Source organism: Parasteatoda tepidariorum, chromosome 8 (genome assembly GCF_982258835.1).
Source record: "Parasteatoda tepidariorum strain Cologne lab strain chromosome 8, Ptep-v5.0, whole genome shotgun sequence".
NCBI classification, from domain to species: domain Eukaryota; kingdom Metazoa; phylum Arthropoda; class Arachnida; order Araneae; family Theridiidae; genus Parasteatoda; species Parasteatoda tepidariorum.
In genome coordinates, this window is record NC_141762.1 from 99,120,519 (window position 1) to 99,139,497 (window position 18,979).

An 18,979-nucleotide genomic window follows, 5' to 3' on the forward strand; every position below is an offset into this window, starting at 1 on the left:
ACGGCACTGTTCTATAAATAGAAAATCACGAGAAGGTCATCATCAGCTTGCTAGTGACGAAGGTGCTTCACCACAATGAAATTAACGAGGGAATAAAAATTTTCTTATGCATTTTGTGAAAAAAATTGGCTACGTTTAGCTGGTCGTCGTGATTCGCAAAAATTAAAGAGATTTCTCAGATTTCAAATGGCGGAAAATGAATCCTGAAATTGAGAATCTCTCGCAAAATACAACCTAATTGCTCATGAGAATGCAGGAAACTTTTTATTAACGATTGAAAATTTAAATAAGATACAGGGAGAGTGTGAACTAATAGTAGAAATTGAATTTAAAAAAATAAAGATCACGTGCCTTCTCTTTCTCTTCTTTAAAGCGAGTAGGGCATCCAGTCTTTGATTGAGCTCTAATTCTCCGGTTAAATAACCAACGGAATGTCCATCAGCAGTCAGTCATTCTCCAAACCAAGCTGCAGGTCTTCTTGTTCGGCAAAATATAATGGCCTGACCGATCGATATGGAACCATAGATATTCGACAATGCGGAATATCCGCCTTCTTTGATGTAACACATAACATAGAATTGCTTGACATTTTCAAGCCTCTACATCTCTCTGCTTCTCTCAAGCATTGATCACTATGTCCCTGATTCGAAATCATGACATCTGCTTCATCCAAAACGAAAATTCACAGATTCTCCAAATCGAAAAATCGCTTTCCCCCAGTCCAATGAAACACTTTTCCAGGCGTTCCGATCACAAAATGCTCCATCATCGTGGAACCTCTTGACAAGTTCCTATAACAGCCATTCGGAATTCAATCCCTTCGCAAAATTGCGCCATTTTTTTCACCACCTCGCTAATCTGCAGGGCTAACTCATAAGGTGCTAATATCAAAACCTGGTTGTAATGCAAATCCGGATACGTTCTTGCTTAACTAGACAAAACGAAAGCTGTCGTTTAACCAGTGACACTCTGTGATTGCGCGATTATGTTGACTGGAGGATCTGCTAGCAAAGTTGGAAGAGTTGTTTCTTGACTCTTGGAAGGAGCTAAAGACCATCGCATGTTACTTTTCACATATTTTCTGGAAAATGGAGCTGTTCTAAAGATTCCACCGAATACCGTGAAGAGTCACCGTTTTTTAGCAAAACTTCAACTCAATGGGGAGGAAACCAATAGTTGGGTCCTTAGAATCTTTCTCGTAATGGATATTTCAGCCGCCGACAAACAAATTTCCTCATCATCATTCGGTAGTATTTGCATCGACTTTAACATCGTTTTTGTTTGCGTCTGTTAGAGAAGGTGTATCGAAAATAGGCTTCTTAATCTCATGCTGTTTTGTGTCTGTAGACTTCTCTAGAGATGGTGATCGAGATAGTGGAGAGCTGCCTACTTTCCATGGTCTTAAAACAGGCTTAGAAGAAAGTCTGAAATAATCTAAAAGCTGACGCAAGTCTGTCACTTTATCTGTCATATCTAAAATTTGAAAAAAAAATCCCTTATAAGAAAAATAAAGTAATTGCAAAAATTGCTTAAATAAAATAGTTGTTAAATTTAAAGAACAACAATATTTTCTGTTATATATATAGTAACTCGTACCTTATATGCTATTTGATATTCATAATCGTTAACTTGTCAGACGAAAATCAGTCTATACAGTCTTTAATTAAATTTTGAATAAAAATGACTAATTTCTCTTACCCAAAATATCACGGTAATATTAACAAAAACTAAGAAATATTTCTTTTAAAATTACATTCGAAAAACTTTTTTTTCTTTCACACCATTAGCTTATGCTTAAATAGCAGTACACATGAAAAGGAGGGATCTTTTTCAATTGCAAATTGTTGTCAAAGGACGCAATTTAACTTTGTGAAAAGCAATTTTACTGTTGAGAACAGTGCATATGATGGAAAACAAATTTAAAAGTAATTAAATGCAGCAGTGTTCTCCCTGAGTATTTTCAGAAGGGCGAGCTATTCTCTAAACCCTATAAATCAAGAGACGATAGAGAAGTCCTGGTTCATTCCTTACTCAAAGCTGAAGCTACGATTTCCTACCTCATGACGCTACGCTGCACACAGATCTCGAAAATCACAACTAAAGGATATGAAAACTTTGCTGTTTTTACTTTCTGTAAGAAATGAGTTGAATGCTCGACACTTTTCCGCTAATAGCTGTCAAACTTTACACTGCTAAATTATTTCTACCGAAAAATATAATATTCATACATTTTCTTATAGTATTAAAAATTAACATTTTAAAGTTAGAAAAATTTCTCAATGTTTGTCATCTTGGTTTCATTATCGTTTTCTAATTTTAGTTTTTTACTTTTAATGTTAAATAAAAGAGCATATAAGAACACTTTTATAGTAACATATTGTTCGATAACAATTAAATGGTATGTCTAATTTTAATATATTTTCATATATTTACACATTAAGACACAAAAGCCTTAAATGATAATTATGAAAAAAAATCTTTGAGCATATAATAATGAGAATATTACACATAACTATTTAAAATTAATGCGTTATAATTAAAAGGCATAAATATTTTGAATACATTAAAAAATATATTCATTGTGAAATTGAAAAATGTTTTGATCATTAATAATTTTCATTTCTAAAATTCAGGATTTTATTTTCTGTTTAAAGTAACGAGACTGTATAGATTTCAATTGTTAAATTCTAATAAAAGTTCTTAAACGTCTAAACGAAAAGCATAATGTTTCTTTATTCACAGCAGGATAAATTCTTATTTTATAATTCATTTGATGTCATTACATAATTACATTACATATCTATCACAAAGAACTTTTATAATTAAATTTTCCTTAGACTTAAAAGTTAAAGAAAAAAATGTAATAAAAACTGTGGCATATTGCGCGGGCGATGAGAGTCATAAAAATCATGTTAATGAATTGAAATAATTTACATTAGAGAGTAAAATATCTTTCAAAAACCATACTAGCTTTAAAAAAATTGAAAAATAAGAAGTATTTTCTTTATAAATAAAAATTATTTTTTTAAGCGACATGCTATACTGATTCTAAATACCAAGTTTTAACTTAATTGATTTTTTAGATGTCGAGAAATCTTATTCGCAAAATCAAAAATCTCGAATTGTGGAATTCCGATTTGAAGACATAACTTTGAAATAAATACTTTTGAACAAAATAACTGAGTTTGCTTTGCAGTCGATTCCTATTTAGAAAACTCATGTGATATTTATTGCTTTCATTAACGGGTTTCAGAATTTTTGCTGTAACTTTGGAAGTTACTTAGATATTGTCTTATACTTGATGTCTAACTGCTCAGAATAAAACAGATTATAACGTTTTTGTTTCTTTACAAAATTATATATAGACTTATAACTTATTTAATAAAAACTTCCTAGTTCTAGAGAGCTAGGAAAGGTAGTAAAAATTATCTGAGAAATAAATAATTAACATTGCTTATTTTTTGCACAATTATAACAATAGTGAACAAAATCAAAATTAACCAAACTTTGAAAGGGGCTAAGTGATGATATATGTATTTATCTATAATACATGTAGTTTTATCTATTAATACTCTACATTATAGTTAAACTTAACTTAAATACTATATACTAGAACTTTTAACAAAGTAATTTTTAATTTCATAAAATTATTTATAGATGTGAAAATAAAATTTCATTTACTTGTTAAAAGTATTTAAAGTTAAAAGTTCTTCATGAATTACGCCACATTTTATTTTTAGGATTAGGCATGTAAAAATGAAATCTGTATTATTAAAAATATCTATTGATAAATAATTTTAGAGTATTATCTAAGAATTGTGTTTAGTACTCATCAAATTTGCTTATGAAAATTAGTATGCTATTAGTAATTGTGCTATGAGTGATTTAGAGGGTAATATAATATATAATTTGATTATGTTATTTATCTAAAACAAGTTATATAATTATAAAATTAAGTTTGACTATACATATGTAAAACATTGAAAGAAATGTATATATGTAAAACATTGAAAGAAACTAGAGTTTTGTGACAGGGTCGTTACGTTTAAAGAAACTTTGTTAAAATATGTTTAAAATAAGAAATAAAAATGTATTTTAAAACATACTTTTTACAAAAAACAATTAAAATAATTATTTTTTTAAAATTTAATTTTCCTTTTTTTCAAATTCCAGAAACTAACGGGATATTGTTTAAGTCAAAAGAAAAAATATGTTTAAGCTAAAAATAAAATGAAATGCAGAATAAGAACAAATGCTCTCAACATTTGGTTTTGCACATTGTGAAATAAGGAATCGTTTGAGTGTTGCAACGATTGCAATGCTTGCAACAATATTCTAAAAGCAAATGTGACTTTAAATAAGGTTTTTTTTTATTTTAAGAAAAATTAAGAATATGTATGATATAAAATTATGTTCAATTCTAAGATAAGAGAAAAAATCATTTAAAGCGAAAAAAGCATGTTTTAAACAAAAAAATATGTTTTAAACCACGAAAAAAAACTTTCTTTTAAGAAATTAATTGAAGAAATCTTTGAAAAATACTATTATGTAAACTACACTGCAATCAAACTGTTTCAAATTTTAATTTAATACTTCATATTCCCCTTCATACATTCCCTGTGGTTATTGCTAGTTTTCCCAAGTCGTTTCAAAAATCCACAAACATAATAGATTCTGTTTCATTTTTTTGTATCTTAGAAATTGCTTTAAAAATATTTAAGCTATGTAAAACCTCTTATAATTTACTTAATAAAAATATCTTAAATTTGAAGTATATTTTCCACTAAATGTTGAAACTTATTTTGCACTACAATGATTTTGTTTTAAAATTAATAATTTTAAGCCCTAAAAACTATCCTAGGCAAATTAAAGAATTTAACATGCATTTACTTTTGCTTACTAACATATTCATTTGAAATTTAATTTTGTAAACAGTGAAGATTTTTATTGCTAAAATTTATATTAAACTTTTTTGTTATGTAAAAAAAAAGGAAAAACATCCCATGGAATTTAGTTATTTCGACTAATCTGTACTTTTTTTTAATAAAGAAATATTTTTTTTAAAATAATTAGTTTTGAATTCTTTAATTTTAAATGAAATCTAGCAGTTAAAAGTATTTTAATTTCATGCAAACATATATTCTAATATAATTGTTAAAAAAAATTCAGTGCTTGGAGCACTAATTTAATATAAATATGTCCGTCTAAATACTTGGTCATGCGGTAAATCTGCCTTTTATTGGTCAATCTGCTGTGCAAATGACCCTTCACGCAAAACAGATATACTGCACCCTTACTATAAACTATTTATAGTAAGAACACATAAAGAATAACACTAAAAAGTAGTGTTCTATAAATTTTTTATTTTAATATTAAAGAATTTATTTCAAGAATTTTAAAATTCTCTATTCTATAATAGGCATAAAATAAATAATTTCAACTTTAATCAGGGTGCGTAGCCAAATCTTTCAACAAAAAACAGTCAACTTTCAAGTACTTTTTAAGCGATCAAAAATAATTTTTAGCATTATATACATTAGTAGTTACGCCTTATCTTCTAATCTCTCCAATCCTTCTGCTTTTGCAGTTTTTCTCGGATTACTTCAAACTTTTAATTAGCGTCACTCACTTATTGGACTAATACATACACAAAAAATTTAAACATTGGATTAATATATATACATACAGATTTAGTTCTAGTCTAGCTATGTGTATATATACATAGCTAGACTAAACTAATACTGGGTGCGTAGCCAAATCTTTCTACAAAAAATAAGCACCTTCAAGTACTTTTGAAGCACTCAAAAAATATTTTTATACTTTAACAGTCCGCAAAATAATTTTCAAAGACTTTACATGATCATGATAAAATAAAAATTTAGTTTCTGGCTAAGAGCTCTTTTCTTGCTATTAAGCTATTATAAAATGATCATGAGATTTTTCGGTTCGATTTCAAAAGGCGTAAAATGAAGCCTGAAAAAGAGAATATCTTGCAAAATGCAGCAGAGTTGCACATGAGAGAGCAATAATCTCACCGAACCCAACTCAGTAGACGGACATTCGGACTCCCAAGTATTTCATCAAACGTGTGACATGATTGGTGCTTTCGGACCGACTGTAGGCCGAAATGGATTGTGGTTGAATGAATTTGAAAACCATGCTTTTGCATAAAATGCTGCGAAAATCAAAATGGTAAAGAAAAATGTCTCATTTTCGAAAAGAAAAAATTAAGCACTTTTTAAAAACATCCAATGAATATGAAATATATTTAATTTTAAAACTGTCGTTGAACAGCCGACGCAATTTTGGGTTTATAGATACTAATGTTCAACTCCGTAGCCTTGTAATTTTGAACTAATCCAGAAGACCAGGAAACTCCTGGATCAATACCCTCAGAGGTATGATTCGTTATGAGAACATGGAGGACTTTGTGACTCGACAGATTTAACGAGAGTCAGTCACCATTTACTACACGGGAAGTCTTCGACCGGTGAAGATCGAACCCACGACTTCTGGTACTTGGGCCCAGTGCCCTTCTAACCAGGTTATCCTGGCCATACATGTAATATATTGTTGTTGATGGAACTACTTTGGCAAAATAAATTCAAACAAGGAAAACTCTTTTTCTTTTTTTACCGTCTTTTAAGAAGACGCTAGGCAGGAATGGGTTAATACGTTTCACAAAATTAGAAATAAATGAATTAGAAAAAAGTTAAAATTCTGTTAGCTGATCTTATGAAAACAATTTAAAAAAATTTTTCGGAATGTAATACTAAGGGTTACATCTGTAATCATTAATATCTATATTCATTAATGCATTATGGTGCGTAAGACTATTTTATTTATTTTATATAAATGCTGATAATGAAACAATTGTGTTTTCATCATTTGTCTTTCCTAGAGGAAAAAGAAACTTTCCTAAGACTACAATGCTGGATGTTAACTTTTAAGAACTAAAACTAATTAGACTTTCTATTAAGACATTTCTGGATTAGCTGCAATTGCGCAATCTCGTTTGGAAATTAATATATAAATTAATGCATTATATGGATTTTATTGAATTTTAATGAGGATTCTGGTCCTGTTCCCGTAATGTTTAGTTTTTTTTATATTTCCTTACATTTTATTATGTATTCATTTCTTTCCCTTAAGGCTTAATTTTTATTTATATGAATAGTTAGATTACGGATGTTTTTCATAGCACATGACCCGTCACGTGGGTTAACAAGGGGTCCTGCAGATAGACTTGATGAAGGATCTACTGAGGGTTAATAAGCTTTACCTGATCAATTGTTTTGTCTTAATAAACACTTGGAAAATTTAAAAAAAAATTTAATAACAAAACGATTAAACTTTCCTTGCATTTTCATTTCAGTTTTTGATTGCTTTTTCTTATTTAGTTTATCTATTATGGGGCCTCGATGCACAGGCAGTTTTTGATTTAACCGCTGACTACAGAAGGGCTCCAGTGCTCTGGCAGAGTGTGTCTCCTGATGAAGCTCTGTTTTTTCTGACATACATATCTTTAGAAATTCTTCTCGAAATTTAATCTTCTAGAAAATTATATAAGAACAATTCGAATTTAGAAATTCTTGATTTTTGCTTCTAACTTTTTAAATTGTTTAATGAAGAAAAATTTGGTTTTTGCTGCTTTTAGCACTTTTTCACTTAGACTTATTATTATTTTATATGTTATTTTCTTAATTTGTCTTTTTCTGAGTTTGTTTAAGTCTTTAATTCTTTGACTGGATGTTAACTCGAGGCACCTTTTGATGACGTTGTCGGCTGTTGACGAACGTGACAACTTCATACTGATGACGTTTCGTTTTAAATTTTCACCATTTTGATGTGTTGTGTGTGAAGCTAAGGTTTAAAACGTATAAAAAATGTTTGAAATATTCACCAATCAGCGATGAATGATGTGAGTTTTTAACTATGTTCATCACGTTATAGCAACATGTAACAGGGTGCGTAGCCAGATTTTTCAACCAAAAATAAGCACTTTTTTATTATTTTTTTTATCACTGAAATGATATTTTTAATAACTTTCTTAAAAAAAATCATAATTAGGATCTGTGCAGTAATGAAAATTAGCTTTTGTATCGTTTAAAATTCTTAATCTATGAACATAAAATCAATAAAATTCCAAAAACCTTTTCAAAAACTTTACATAATCATGATAAAATAACTAGCTTCTGATAAATAAGAAAAATGTGAAAACCATGCATTTTTTGTAATTTAGAACGTCAATAAACACGGCAAAGAAAAAAATCTCTTTTAGAAATAATGAGAATTAAGCATTCTTTACAAACCCCGAAGCACTTTTAAGGGCTTTTAAAAGACGCAAATCAAAAATAAGCACCATTAAGGACTTTTTATAAACGCTACGTACCCTGGGTAAGTAACACGCATTAATAAACAGGAATCACGAAGAAAAATTGTTGAATATTTTTATTTCATTTATTAACATTATCCAGTGTACATCTGCGTGCCAATTGTGGCACGTATTTTTTAACCATGCATTAACCCATTAAAAAATTTCTATTTTCATAAGTCCCTCAATTCTAAGAGCTAAACAGTTTTACAAGTACAGCAGATTTCTGACCTGGAAATTAAGCTTTGAATTCAAAAATTAGTCCATTGTAGGAGATCATTAGCTTACGTTTTCCCACCAAAATGTTTTGCTACCTATCCCACCTATAAAAGTTTTATTGAAAAAACAATCTTAAGCAAATTTTTAAACTTGAAAACGACAAATTGCAGCCAATGACAGCGATCTGTTATGTCAGGAAAAAATTTCATTTGCTAAATCACAAAAATGGACATCCGCGTTACCCTCAAAACTAAGGTCAGTCCTCTAAGCCACACCCATATCGCAAATTTAGCTGTATTTTGTTTTGAAGGCATGTTTAAAAACAATTAAATTAAAATTATTTAATCAAAACCATCTACAGTATAACACACAACGTTCGCTTCCTACTTCAGCAGGCCGTGGTAAAATTATCAAACGTTGTGATAAAACGTTGTGACCCTGGTGATAAAAAAGGTGGGATGCATTGTTATATACTAGTTAATAGGTATTGAATAATTGTAGTGGTAGCTACGCTGCAATACTTCCCTACCAAAATTTTATTTGTCATAGAATTCGATGAATGGATGTCACAATATAATTCATTGCTATTTTTATGAGAGGCAGAGAGCGCTGTATTACGATCACTAGATTTTAAGCGCTGATTGCAAGAGCTGTATTATGATCACGGTTGTGTGCGTGACTGCTCTTCTGTTGCATTTGGCTGTCTGTACAGCGCCCCGTTGTGTGATCGAGACTGAGCAGCAACAGCGCGAGGAGGATAATATCGCAATCACAAATCGAAAGTCAAGTGTTCACTGTCTTCCATCCATCAAACTAGAGGTATTAAAAATCGAAGTGAGCGTTTCTGTAAGAGGTAGACGTGCTGTTCGAAGTGGAATTTTCAAATAGAAGTGGGCGCTGCTGTCAAGATAAGGGTAATCAGTTCATGTCTGGAGGTCGCCAATGCCAGGACTACTTTAACGACAATGTCAACCAATAACTATCAAAACGAGGTTCAAGATAGAATCGAGTTAACTTGTTTTTATACTAATGAATTGGAATTGATTAATTGTAGTTATGCTACAAAGTTTTTCAACATTAATATTTATACACGGAAAGTAATTGGTAAATTGTTTTTAAAAAATTCGTGTTTAAAAAATATGTGTCTGTCAAGCGAATTTTTTCGCTCATTGTAAATGATTTCGGTACTTGTTATATTTTATTTACCAGAGTTCAACTAAAAATTCAGTAATAAGATAAAAATTTCTACCTTTCAAATTTAAAAAAAAATTAATTTTTTGTATCTTACTTCATATTATTTTCTTTACTTTTTGGCAATTTTTTTATTGCGGATTTTATTTTAAATGATTTTAAAACGAAGAGGTGCATTCAAAGGCAAATTTAAGTGGAAAAATTTTGAGAAAGATTAATTAAAATCTGTTTTGACTATTAATTTATAGTTGGTAGGCTAACGAAAATTTTGGTGGTTTTAAAATTTTCTACATTTTGCTTATATTTTAAGATAAGATTTGTTTGTAAGTTAAAAACTTGCTATATATGACACTATCATTACTTTTTTGAGAGGATGGCCAGATAAAAGTTTAGGGGCGAACAATTTCTTTTATAAACATAGATTTCATCGTGAAATTCGAAATTCCGGTTAAAAGATTACTTAGATTTATTAAAAATTATCAAAAACCAGTTTTGATTCCCACTTTAAATGTTAGGGTGTCTATCGTGATAGCTTTCTGTGTTAGACATTTGGAGGCAAAATTTAAATGTTCACTTTTCGGTTTCAGTTTTTAATTTTGGTACATTTTATTTTTGGTCAAAACGCGTGGAAAAATCTTAATTTATAGAACGAGAAAATAAAATTCTTACCAGACTATCTTGAAACTTTCTTGAACTTGAGACCTTCATAACTCTGTCCTATCTTGAAAATGAAGGCCACAACTCGTCCTGTAAACACTGCAAAGAAAATAATAAGCATAAGCAATGTTTTAGTAAGTTATTAAAATCACAAAATTATCACAATTCACAAAATTTTTTCTCTTCAAATTAAATGTGTGCATGGTGCTAAAAATTATCGGAACCGAAGCAAACAAGTGAGTAACATAAAATAGATGACTGAAGATTTTAATATGTTTTAATTAAACTTTCTACATTATTTTTTAAGACACGATCTGAACAATTAAAATAAAGTAAAAGTAATCAAACCTAAATACTGTTTTACGGTTTGACGAACTATAAGATTCTATGTAAAATCTTAATTATCAGGTCATTACTGAACAGCAATATTGTTTTTACGAGACTGAAACCGGTTTACACTTGTTTACGTTTGTGTATCAATGGGTTAAGTTAGACCATATATAATATAAATTCGACAATTGAATAAATTTGACGATATATTGTATAAATGTAGAATATTCATTATATCAAGTATCACATTAGTGTATTATAATTATTAGAACAAATAATAGCAGTTCTTAATAATGACATGTTTTGCGCGAGTTTATAGGCAATAATTTTATGTTTAAACATACATGTAGTGAGTTTTTATACAGGAGATTTTTTATCTACTTTTTATTTTTATTTATTTTTAACGAATTGAATTATAGTGTTAACAAATCGATAAATGAACGCAAACAAGTGCAAACCTGTTTCAGTCACATAAAAAACAATAAAGCTGTATAGTTATCACCTGATAATTAAGATTTTACATAGAATCTAATAATTTGGCCAAAGACTGTAGATTTACGTGGATTTTTCTTTTTATATAGATTTCCAGTTGTCGATATGTGTAACATGTTCTCTTTGTTTTAGATCAAAAATTTGGTAAAACGTGATATTTTATTCGCTAAATTGCTAAAATGTATAATTTTCTCTAAAAGTTGACTGGAAAAAAAGCTTTAGCGGGACGTATCGTAGAATAATTTTAAATGCTTATTAAAATCAAAATTCTCATCAAAATAAATCAATTTATCAGAAGTGGGATACAGGATAATTAGCTTTTTTGGCTTATAAGATAAGAAATTTCGGCAGATTAATGTTTGGAAGAAAATTAAAACACGAGGTTGTATGGTAAAAAATAAGTTAAATTTATTTTTTACCATATCTTAAGAAATGTTGTATTGTTCTAACATAAGTAGGTTAAATAATAACACCGACATGCAGCCCTGTGCTTGATACTTTCGGATTCTATCAGTTAACAGCTACAGTAAAAAAAAAAAAAAAATAGCAAAAAATACCAGATTTAAAATAACTGCCAAAAATTCGATTGCCTTAAAAATTAAATACTCAAATGCACGATTCAAATTTTCCTTATTGTTTGAAATACATCGGGATATTAAAAATCCACGTGAAGATCGATATCAACAACTGCCGAAAATACAATCGAAACATTACATCGATTTACGATACTATATCTGCATAAATTGAGCGTACCCAAACGTGATTATCTAAATACATGATTCAAATATTACGTAAATTACGTTGTAAATTCCAGTAGAAAATGTAAAACTTTTTACTTTTCAAAAGAAAAATCATTCTGCAAGAACTCTAACATTCTGCGACAATGTCGCCGTGTCGCTGCGATTCTAGCACGGGAAACCGCACTATACGAATATAGCCGTAATTGTTTGGTCAAAAAAGCGGTTAAAAGTATGAGCTTCTTTATGCTAGTTTTATAAAAAAGCAAATTTAAAATGAAAGCCGATCTTTTTAATAAAATCCGGATGAGAATTTATGACGCTCAAGAGGCAGGAAGAAGCATCCATCTGGGAAATATGGTCCCCATAGTTTGGCCAGGACAGCAATACAAGTTTGCATATTTTCACCATATTTCGAGAACTTTTTAAGCAAAATGAAAAAAAAAAATTCCCGCAGTTATAAAATTCCGTTATTCAAAGATAATTTCACGCAAAAAAATAACTCTTCAAGTAAATATTTATTATTTTATTTAATAATAGATGAACAAAATTTGAATTATAAGGCATAAAACTTCTTACATCATTTTAAAGAATGTAATATTACATGGCAAATTACAAAATTTGGGTGAAATCGATCGAATAGTATCGAATTTTCATATACGATTTCCGAGAAACTATTTGGCCAATATCAGACAAATTTTGTATTTTGCAATGAAAAAAATAATAATAAGACTAAAAATATTTTTGCACAGAATTATCTTTGGATAAACGAAATTTATAATTGTGTATAAAAATGTTCCATTTCGTTTGAAAAAAATCTGGAGATATTTTGAAATACGCAAAAGTCAAATTAACATTAAAGGGTCAAAACATAAAACAACAAATTTTGGAGTTTATTTTTATCTTTAAAGTGTATATAAACGTATAAAAAAACTGAAGAGTGAAATGCGTGTCCATGATTAAAATTAATAGTTAGATTTGAAATAGTTGACAAAATAGATTAAACATTAAACTTTACTTACAGATAAAGATTCAATTTTTAAAAATCATCCTTCGTTTTTTAGTTTCATCATTTGATAGCAGGCAAATCATAAGAGAATTGATTATTCTCAGTCAGGCAGACTCCAAAGATCTCACTTTGTCAGGTTCTTCCCGATTTGTCGGATTACTTAGCAAAAACGTGTCCTAAAAAGCTTAATTGCATTGGATTACAATAAACTAGATACATGATTAATTTCAAACAATTTAAAGTTCCGAAAAACAAATATAAATTAAAATTGGAAAAAGAAAAGTTTGGAGTAAGAACTCTGAATGGAAAAGTTTGGAAAATAAACACCGGTTGAAATGCAAAGACTGGGGAGAAAATCTGGAACACTAACACAGGATAAAAGAAAATTGGAACACCTACACTGGATTAAAACATTGGAAACGCAGACATTTAATAAAATTATTTGGAATATCAGCACAAGAACAAAAAATTTGGATAACATACACTGGATGAAAGAGTTTGGAACACAATGGGTGAAAAAAACATTGGTTGAAAAAATTGTAACCCAAGCATTTGGTAAAAAAATTTGGAAAGCAAACACAGGATAGAAGAAAAATAATACAAAAAACACTGGAAAAAGTTTGAAACACACATTAAAAAATTGAACCAAACAGTGAAAGCAGAAAAATTTAAACGCACATTGAACGAAAAATATAACGAAATACACAAAGACACAAAAAAAATTGAATCGAAAAATGGAAATTAAAAATAGGAATATCAACACAAGAACAAAAAATTTGGATAACATACACTGGATGAAAGAGTTTGGAACACAATGGGTGAAAAAAACATTGGGTGAAAAAAATTGAAATCCAAACAAGGTGAAAAAATTGTAACCCAAGCATTTGGTAAAAAAATTTGGAAAGCAAACACAGGATAGAAGAAAAATAATACAAAAAACACTGGAAAAAGTTTGAAACACACATTAAAAAATTGAACCAAACAGTGAAAGCAGAAAAATTTAAACGCACATTGAAAGAAAAATATAACGAAATACACAAAGACTCAAAAAAAAATTGAATCAAAAAATGGAAATTAAAAATAGGAATATCGGCACAAGAACAAAAAATTTGGATAACATACACTGGATGAAAGAGTTTGGAACACAATGGGTGAAAAAAACATTGGGTGAAAAAAATTGAAATCCAAACAAGGTGAAAAAATTGTAACCCAAGCATTTGGTAAAAAAATTTGGAAAGCAAACACAGGATAGAAGAAAAATAATACAAAAAACACTGGAAAAAGTTTGAAACACACATTAAAAAATTGAACCAAACATTGAAAGCAGAAAAATTTAAACACACATTGAAAGAAAAATGTTGATACACACATTGAAAGAAAAATATAACGAAATACACAAAAAAATTGAATCGAAAAATGGAAATTAAAAATAGGAATATCAGCACAAGAACAAAAAATTTGTATAACATACACTGGATGAAAGAGTTTGGAACACAATGGGGGAAAAAAACATTGGGTGAAAAGAATTGAAATCCAAACAAGGTGAAAAAATTGTAACCCAAGCATTTGGTAAAAAAATTTGGAAAGCAAGCACAGGATAGAAAAAAAATAATACAAAAAACACAGGAAAAAGTTTGAAACACACATTAAAAAATTGAACCAAACAGTGAAAGCAGAAAAATTTAAACGCACATTGAACGAAAAATATAACGAAATACACAAAGACACAAAAAAAATTGAATCGAAAAATGGAAATTAAAAATAGGAATATCAGCACAAGAACAAAAAATTTGGATAACATACACTGGATGAAAGAGTTTGGAACACAATGGGTGAAAAAAGCATTGGGTGAAAAAAATTGAAATCCAAACAAGGTGAAAAAATTGTAACCCAAGCATTTGGTAAAAAAATTTGGAAAGCAAACACAGGATAGAAGAAAAATAATACAAAAAACACTGGAAAAAGTTTGAAACACACATTAAAAAATTGAACCAAACATTGAAAGCAGAAAAATTTAAACACACATTGAAAGAAAAATGTTGATACACACATTGAAAGAAAAATATAACGAAATACACAAAAAAATTGATTCGAAAAATGGAAATTAAAAATAGGAATATCAGCACAAGAACAAAAAATTTGTATAACATACACTGGATGAAAGAGTTTGGGACACAATGGGGGAAAAAAACATTGGGTGAATAAAATTGAAATCCAAACAAGGTGAAAAAATTGTAACCCAAGCATTTGGTAAAAAAATTTGGAAAGCAAGCACAGGATAGAAGAAGAATAATACAAAAAACACAGGAAAAAGTTTGAAACACACATTAAAAAATCGAACCAAACAGTGAAAGCAGAAAAATTTAAACGCACATTGAACGAAAAATATAACGAAATACACAAAGACACAAAAAAAATTGAATCGAAAAATGGAAATTAAAAATAGGAATATCAGCACAAGAACAAAAAATTTGGATAACATACACTGGATGAAAGAGTTTGGAACACAATGGGTGAAAGAAACATTGGGTGAAAAAAATTGAAATCCAAACAAGGTGAAAAAATTGTAACCCAAGCATTTGGTAAAAAAATTTGGAAAGCAAACACAGGATAGAAAAAAAATAATACAAAAAACACTGGAAAAAGATTGAAACACACATTAAAAAATTGAACCAAACAGTGAAAGTAGAAAAATTTAAACGCACATTGAAAGAAAAATATAACGAAATACACAAAGACACAAAAAAATTGAATCGAAAAATGGAAATTAGAAATAGGAATATCAGCACAAGAACAAAAAATTTGTATAACACACACTGGATGAAAGAGTTTGGAACACAATGAGTGAAAAAAACATTGGGTGAAAAAAATTGAAATCCAAACAAGGTGAAAAAATTAATTGTAACCCAAGCATTTGGTAAAAAAATTTGGCAAGTAAACACAGGATAGAAGAAAAATAATACAAAAAACACTGGAAAAAGTTTGAAACACACATTAAAAAATTGAACCAAACAGTGAAAGTAGAAAAATTTAAACGCACATTGAAAGAAAAATATAACGAAATACACAAAGACACAAAAAAAAATGAATCGAAAAATGGAAATTAAAAATAGGAATATCAGCACAAGAACAAAAAATTTGGATAACATACACTGGATGAAAGAGTTTAGAACACAATGGGGGAAAAAAACATTGGGTGAGTAAAATTGAAATCCAAACAAGGTGAAAAAATTGTAACCCAAGCATTTGGTAAAAAAATTTGGAAAGCAAGCACAGGATAGAAGAAAAATAATACAAAAAACACAGGAAAAAGTTTGAAACACACATTAAAAAATCGAACCAAACAGTGAAAGCAGAAAAATTTAAACGCACATTGAACGAAAAATATAACGAAATACACAAAGACACAAAAAAAATTGAATCGAAAAATGGAAATTAAAAATAGGAATATCAGCACAAGAACAAAAAATTTGGATAACATACACTGGATGAAAGAGTTTGGAACACAATGGGTGAAAAAAACATTGGGTGAAAAAAATTGAAATCCAAACAAGGTGAAAAAATTGTAACCCAAGCATTTGGTAAAAAAATTTGGAAAGCAAACACAGGATAGAAAAAAAATAATACAAAAAACACTGGAAAAAGTTTGAAACACACATTAAAAAATTGAACCAAACAGTGAAAGCAGAAAAATTTAAACGCACATTGAAAGAAAAATATAACGAAATACACAAACACACAAAAAAATTTGAATCGAAAAATGGAAATTAAAAATAGGAATATCAGCACAAGAACAAAAAATTTGGATAACATACACTGGATGAAAACGTTTGGAACACAATGGGTGAAAAAAACATTGGGTGAAAAAAAATTGAAATCCAAACAAGGTGAAAAAATTGTATCCCAAGCATTTGGTAAAAAAATTTGGAAAGCAAACACAGGATAGAAGAAAAATAATACAAAAAACACAGGAAAAAGTTTGAAACACACATTAAAAAATTGAACCAAACAGTGAAAGCAGAAAAATTTAAACGCACATTGAAAGAAAAATATAACGAAATACACAAAGACACAAAAAAAATTGAATCGAAAAATGGAAATTAAAAATAGGAATATCAGCACAAGAACAAAAAATTTGTATAACATACACTGGATGAAAGAGTTTGGAACACAATGGGTGAAAAAAACATTGGGTGAAAAAAGTTGAAATCCAAACAAGGTGAAAAAATTGTAACCCAAGCATTTGGTAAAAAAATTTGGAAAGCAAACACAGGATAGAAGAAAAATAATACAAAAAACACTGGAAAAAGTTTGAAACACACATTAAAAAATTGAACCAAACAGTGAAAGCAGAAAAATTTAAACGCACATTGAAAGAAAAATGGTGAAACACACATTGAAAGAAAAATATAACGAAATACACATAGACACAAAAAAAAAAACTGAAACGAAAAATGGAAATTAAAACTAGGAAAATAAAATTTGGAACAGACACCAGAAGTAAATCAGAAGATGAACTGGGAATAAAAAAAACGCACTTGGAATAAAAGCACATATTGGAAATAAGACCAGATTATATATTGAAAAAAAAACGGAATCTACATGTAAAAAAAAATGATGAAAAACTGGAACGTAATGGATAACACAAGAAAAATATTAAAAGCACAGGAATTCGTAGAAAAAATTTAAAAAAAAAAAACTAAAAAATTCAAAAACAGAATTTGGAAACGCGAAAAAATTTAAAATATGGAAAAAATGAGCAACTAAAAACTATACATAAAGAACTGTTCGAAAAACAAGGCGATAAAACAAATTACGAATTAGTCGAATGCACTTGAACAAAAATGTTAGCAATCGGAAAACATGAAAAAGCTACAGAAAAATATTGAGAAATTCAACACACATATAAGGCACACTTTGGAAGAACAAACAAAAACAAAAGAACACTCATACTGGAAACAACTAATTGGAACGTCAACAATGGGTCAAAAAAATTGGAACACAAAGACTGGGAGAAAAAATTCGAAACACAAACACAGTATGAAAAATTTAGGAATATAAACAATGGATGAAAAAATTAAACAAGAACAAGATCAAAAAATTTGGAGCACGAACACTGGAGGAAGAAGTTGAGAACACAAACACATTGAGAAAAAAATTGGAACACTAAAAAAATAGAAAAAAAAGATGAAAAGCTAAAAGCAATGAATGAACCAAAACAATAAAAAAACAGGAAATGGTAGGAAACATTGAAAAAGAGAATGGAAAACAGGAGAGATAAAAAACAAAAATTTGAAAAATTAAAAAAAAAAATGAATGTAAAAATTTGAAAATATGGGGGAAAAATCTGAACACGTAAAAAATGCATAAAAAGGGAGTCATTCAAGAAACAAGGCGATAAAACACAAAGCCGAATTTGACCGAATGTACGAAATGTTACCAATTGAAAAACACCCTGGAAGAGCTGCAGAAAAATTTAAAAAAAAATGCAAAAGACACTTAAAGTAAAGCACACATTGAAAGAAACTAATTGGAATTCAAACTCTGGACGTAAAAATTTGGAAGACAAACACTGGACGAAAATAATCGGGACACAAAAATTGGATAAAATTTTTAAATTAGAACATCAACCCTGGAAGAAAGAAATTTTGACCACAAACACTGGACGAAAAAATTTAGAAAACAAACACTGAATGAAAAAATTCGGAGCACAAACACTGGGTGAAAAACTCTGGCACAGTGGAAAAAAAAAGGAACACCTACACAGGATGAAAAAATTAGGAACACAAAACAGAGAATGACAGAGTTAGGAATATAAACACAGGATGAAAAAAAATTAGAGCACAAACATTGAAAGAGAAAGTTTAGTACACAAATAGGAAAGAAAAACTAAAAGAAAAAAATATTAAAAAACTCGAAAACCAGATGAAAAAAATTTGAATAATGTGAAAAAAGTGGAAAACGCGCTTA

General features: G+C 29.0%; 1 pseudogene across 1 annotated transcript; it reads right to left on the reverse strand.

The window, feature by feature from the left end:
• Positions 1-257: 257 nt before the first annotated feature.
• LOC139425562 (DEAD-box helicase Dbp80 pseudogene) lies at positions 258-14,668 on the reverse strand (annotated as a pseudogene). Its single transcript, XR_015435981.1, has 3 exons — positions 13,023-14,668; positions 10,454-10,540; positions 258-1,473 (listed from the first exon to the last, which is right to left on the reverse strand). The product of XR_015435981.1 is annotated as a DEAD-box helicase Dbp80 pseudogene (transcript).
• Between the last annotated feature and the right edge of the window lie 4,311 nt (positions 14,669-18,979).